Here is a 5,330-nt window from a genome sequence, read left to right on the forward strand (position 1 = left end):
GAAGGTGAACTATAAATCCCAGCAACTACAACTCCCAAATGTCAAGGTCTATTTTTCCCAAACTCCATCAGTGTTCAAATTTGGGCATATTGAGTATTTGTGCCAAGTTTTGGTTCACATCCATCATTGTTTGAGTCCACAGTGCTCTCTGGATGTAGGTGAACTACACTACAACTCCAAAACTCAAGGTCCCACCAAACCCTTCCAAAATTTTCTGCTGGCCATAGGAGTTCTGTGTGCCAAGTTTGGTTCAGTTCCATCGTTGGTGGAGTTCAGAATGCTCTTTGATTATAGGTGAACTATATATCCCAGCAACTACAACTCCCAAGTGACAACATCAGTCTCCCCAAACTCACCAGTATTCAAATTTGGGTGAATTGGGTATTTATGCCAAATTTGGTCCAGTGAATGTAAATACTTCCTGTATATCAGATAGTTACATTATGATTCATAACAATAGCAAAATGACACTTATGAAGTAGCAATGAAAATAATTTTATAGTTTGGGGTCACCACAATTTGAGGAACTCTATTAAGGGGTTGCGGCATCGGGAAGGTTGTAGACACACCTTATTGATCCAAAGGAACATCATGTGTTTAACCAGGACTGGGATCAAACTAAGGAGGAATTACTTTGTAGGTGTGGATTCATCCAAAGAGAAGTGGCAAGCTATGTATCTGAGTAAAAGGTAAAGGTTTCCTGGATGTTAAGTCCAGTCATGTCTGACTCTGGGGGTTGGTGCTCATCTCCATTTCTAAGCCGAAGAGCTGGTGTTGTCTGTAGAAACCTCCAAGGTCATGTGGCCGGCATGACTGCATGGAGCTCTGTTACCTTCCTACCGGAGCGGTACCTATTGATCTACTCACATTGGTATGTTTTCGAACTGCTAGGTTGGCAGAAGCTGAAGCAACAGCCTTTCGGTTTGCAAGTTCAGCAGCTTAGTGCTTTAATGCACTTCGCCACAAAACTAAAAAAAAGTCTCTTTTTTTCTACTATAGCTCCTATTAACCATACTGGCTGGGTGTTTCTAGGAGTCCAAAAAAACTTTCCAAAAACTTTGGCTGATCATGTCTGGAATAAGCCTATAATACATATTGTGCTTTGTGGTAAACAGGCAGGAAACAGCCAGGCTTTGAAGCTGCCAGGCTATTAAATGCTATTCAAGGTGGCCAATTGCTACATTCACTCTTGCCTCAGGCAGACAAGAGTTCTTTCTCCCACCCTGGACATTCCACAGATACATAAACCCCACTTGCCTAATTTCCAAGACTTCACAGCCTCTGAGGATGCCTGTCATAGATGTGGGCAAAATGTCAGGAGAGAATGCTTCAGGAACATGGCCATACAGCCTGGAAAACTCACAGCAACCCAGTTTCCTTAGCAGTTTTTCTTCAAGACTGTTTTTCAATGTGTGTGTACCACATTCTTAATTGAACATATTTGCTCGTATTTCTTTACCCACACTCCCCAAAGATCTGGAAACTTAAACCCTGAAAATAATTGGAGCTGAATTCTATACGGTTTCCTCTAGGTCTGGGCTTGCTGACCTGTTGGAGTGTCATGCTTTAGCGCTGGGTGCCTACACTGCGCCCCTTTGTCTCTTCCAGGGCAGCCACGTCCTCAAAGGATTCCAGCCAGTTAATGAGCCGTGCCCTTCCTTTCCTGAGACCATATTAGATATCCTTAATTAAGCCATGGCTCCCCCAAATGTCACTCCCGGGGTCTCCGAGGAACTCCAAATCTTCTGCCCACACATACACTGTCTTCCTTTCCTTCCACCCTTATAACAGACTTCCATGACATGGATGGATGGATGGATGGATGGAAGGAAGGAAGGAAGGAAGGAAGGAAGGAAGGAAGGAAGGAAGGAAGGAAGGAAGGAAGGAAAGAAAGAAAGAAAGAAAGAAAGAAAGAAAGAAAGAAAGAAAGAAAGAAAGAAAGAAAGAAAGAAAGAAAGAAAGAAAGAAAGACAAACCACACAAAGGAGCATCTTTCTTTCTTCCTTTGTCAAGTTAGCCAGAAGCCTCCTTGTGAAACAAAGGGCACTTCAAAACTCTGTCAATGCCTGAGGCGCATGACAGGGGACTTGTATGCGCAGATCAGCTGGAGCATGTGGATGAATTGCCACAGAATTTTGATCACAGTTTCATAAAAAATGTTTTCAGAACAAAGGTTCCCAGGTTCCTACAGCAAGTACCCATATCCTCTAACAATTCACAGATGAAAACCATGGGTGCATCTGCATTGTAGGAATAATCCAGTTTGACACCACTTTAACAGCCATAGTTCTATGCTATGGAATCATGGCAGTCATAGCCATACAAAGTCCTCAGTCTTTCTGTTGTCAAAGGCTTTCATGACCGGAATCACTAGGTTGCTGTGAGTTTTCTGGGCTGTATGACAGGAATCACTGAGTTGCTGTGAGTTTTCCGGACTGTATGGCCATGTTCCAGAAGCATTCTCTCCTGTTATTTCACCCACATTTATGGCAGGTATCTTCAGAGGTGGTGAAGTCGGTTGGAAATTAGACAAGTGGGGTTTATGTATCTGTGGGATGTTCAGGGTGGGAGAAAGAACACTTGTCTGCCTGAGGCAAGTGTGAATGTGGCAAATGGCCAGCTTGATTAGCACTGAATAGCCTTGCAGCTTCAAAGCCTGGCTGCTTCCTGCCTGGGGGAATCCTTTGTTAGGAGGTGTTAACTGGCACTGATTCTTTCTTGTCTGTCTGTCTTCTGAGTGTTGTTCTCACCACTACAGCATCCATGATTCCATAGCATCGATCCATGGTGGCTAATGTGATGTCAAACTGGATTGCTCTTTCAATGTAGATGCACCACATGATACATGTGGACAAGCAATTTCAGAGTGCAACCAGCATGTCTAAAAGTTATCTATGTCAGAAAATATACAAATTTGGAGAAGATGCAGCAGTTTGCTTTTTTTTAAATCTTCTGAAGAAGTTTCCTCCCCCTTCTCTTCTCTCTACTTGATGAGTCAGTTTAATGAAAACAACTTTTGTACTTTGGACTCCATCCCTGTTTACACTGCCATATAAAATCCAGATTATCTGTTTTGAACTGGATTATATGGCAGCACAGACTCTCCACCTTTCCAGATAACTTCATAATCAAAGAAGTGGATTTTAAAAATGTGGTACATGAAAGCAAGTCCAAACACAGAGCTGTCAATCCCTGCAAATAGTCCCCTGGCATCCTGAAAGGTTTGTTCATAGCGGATTTTTAGAAAGCCGCAAGATGGACACATGTCACGCCCAAGGCAACGGAGCACTAAGAACCAAACACGGAGACCAAAAACAATCTAATATCTTTATTAAGGAAATATTAAAGTAGAATAAAAACAAGTAGAAAATGTAGTCCAGCAATAGACCTTTCAGGGAAGGTCAAATATAGTCCAGAAATATATTGTCCAATATATTATATTAGAGTCCAAAGTTATAATCCCAAAACCGAAACACACTCTACTACCAGGCCGTAGAGTGGGGAAAACGTCCAAAGTATTTCTAAGGTTCAGAGCAAGTCCAAAGCAAGATCTGGAGACAAGGCTAGATACTTGAGACAAAATCCAAGGCTGAAAACACGACGAAATAGTTCATGAAAACTTGACAAAACAAGGCAAGGCAAGGCAAGGAAACTGGAGTTGCAGACTTAAAACACAGTCCACACTAGGCTGGAACTGAGGTTAATCCTGAAGCTGATCTGTTGACTCCGCACGGATTCCCCTGTGTGGGGAACTTTTATGTTCTTCAATCTTCCTGCAAAGCAGGTGTCCAGAACTTCCTTTCCCAAGGGAAAGAGAAGCGAAACACATCTTTCTGCAGCTGTGTTCCTCCCTGCAAATTCCCAGGAGAAACTTAGCTAATTAACTACTTGTTTGGCTGCTAATCTGAGGCTTCTCCTTGATAGTTCTTTCTGGCCCCGACTCGCAGTATAGGATTCCTTTCTCACAAAGGGAGGAGAGGAACTGGGAGCAACTTGTTCAAGGTCCGTTTGGCTAGAATCATCAACAACAGGCATCTGGAAGAAATCCGTCTCCTGCTGAGACGGCAGAAAACCCATGTTTTCGTCATCATTATCCATGATAGCGCTAGGGTCAGAACTCTGAGGCCCATGAGACATCACAACACAGGACATCCGCCAGAAGTTTTCATTTAATTGTTTTAATTGATTATCTGAGATGCGTTGAACCTCCAAACACTGATGCAGATATAGAATGTGCACACAAGCAGATTTATTGGCATTCTCTCTCCTCACCTTCCTGCTGCCCTTAGGTTTGCACTCTCAAACCCCACTTGCCTGCCATGTTGGTGCTCACTGTGTAAATTCGAGCTCTGTTTAATTTCATAAATATGAGAGGAAATGAATGGTTGCAGAGAGTTCTCATGAGAATTGCTTTCCATTCGTGCTTCCATTTAGCCACCTGTGTGTCCATGACTCTATCTGTTTACAGCCTTCATTAGTTGTTTTAGGATTTACATGCGCTGGAGCAGTCCACGCCAGAGTATGTTTTTCTTGAGTACAGGGATATACAGTGATGTGAATATGTGCAAGGGAAATCCCAGGTTTTGGGTTAGGGTAGGGACAGAAATCCGAGAGGAACTGGGTTAAAATAACCCAATTCCTCCCAGATTTCTGGCCTGTCTAGAAGTGCCCTCAATTGAGGGCAAAGAGGGAAAGTGAGAGTATAATAGATGAACAGGGACATTTTAAAAACAGCCAATTTGGGAGAGTTTTGTATAGATTTTAAAATAAGTATTGATCTTAAAATGTTGCTAGCTGCCTTTTCTTTTATTATTGGGAGACTTGAATAATAATAATAATAATAATAATAATAATAATAATAATAATAATAATAATAATAATAATAAATCAGTTTCTCCAGAAAGTGTGATAAATTAATGTATGCAAGAAAAAAGGCACTGTTGTTTCTTATTAAGAGTACAATTCCTTTAACAAGATTCCATACTAGCCCACCTCTCATTTTCTCACTCTTCTCCTCCATTCTTTGAATCCTATCCATGTAATCCTGCTAAAGCTTACTGTGAGAAGCAGTTTCTGACCTAATTATTTACACAGCATAGCTGCCTTCCAGCTCATAATTTCCTTCTCCCAAGAATATCAGAGCGGCTTTCATGAGCCTATTATCATTTTATTCTAACAACCCTGCAAGCTAAGTTCAACTGAGAGATTTGTTGCTTTCCTGCGGTAACCAATAAGCAGGTGAACAGTGAACCGAGCATATGTGTTCTGATTACCATCCCAGCTGCACTTTAGGTGCATCTACAATTGAGAATTAATGCAGTTTGACACCA

This window comes from Anolis carolinensis, chromosome 4 (genome assembly GCF_035594765.1).
Source record: "Anolis carolinensis isolate JA03-04 chromosome 4, rAnoCar3.1.pri, whole genome shotgun sequence".
Lineage (NCBI taxonomy): Eukaryota > Metazoa > Chordata > Lepidosauria > Squamata > Dactyloidae > Anolis > Anolis carolinensis.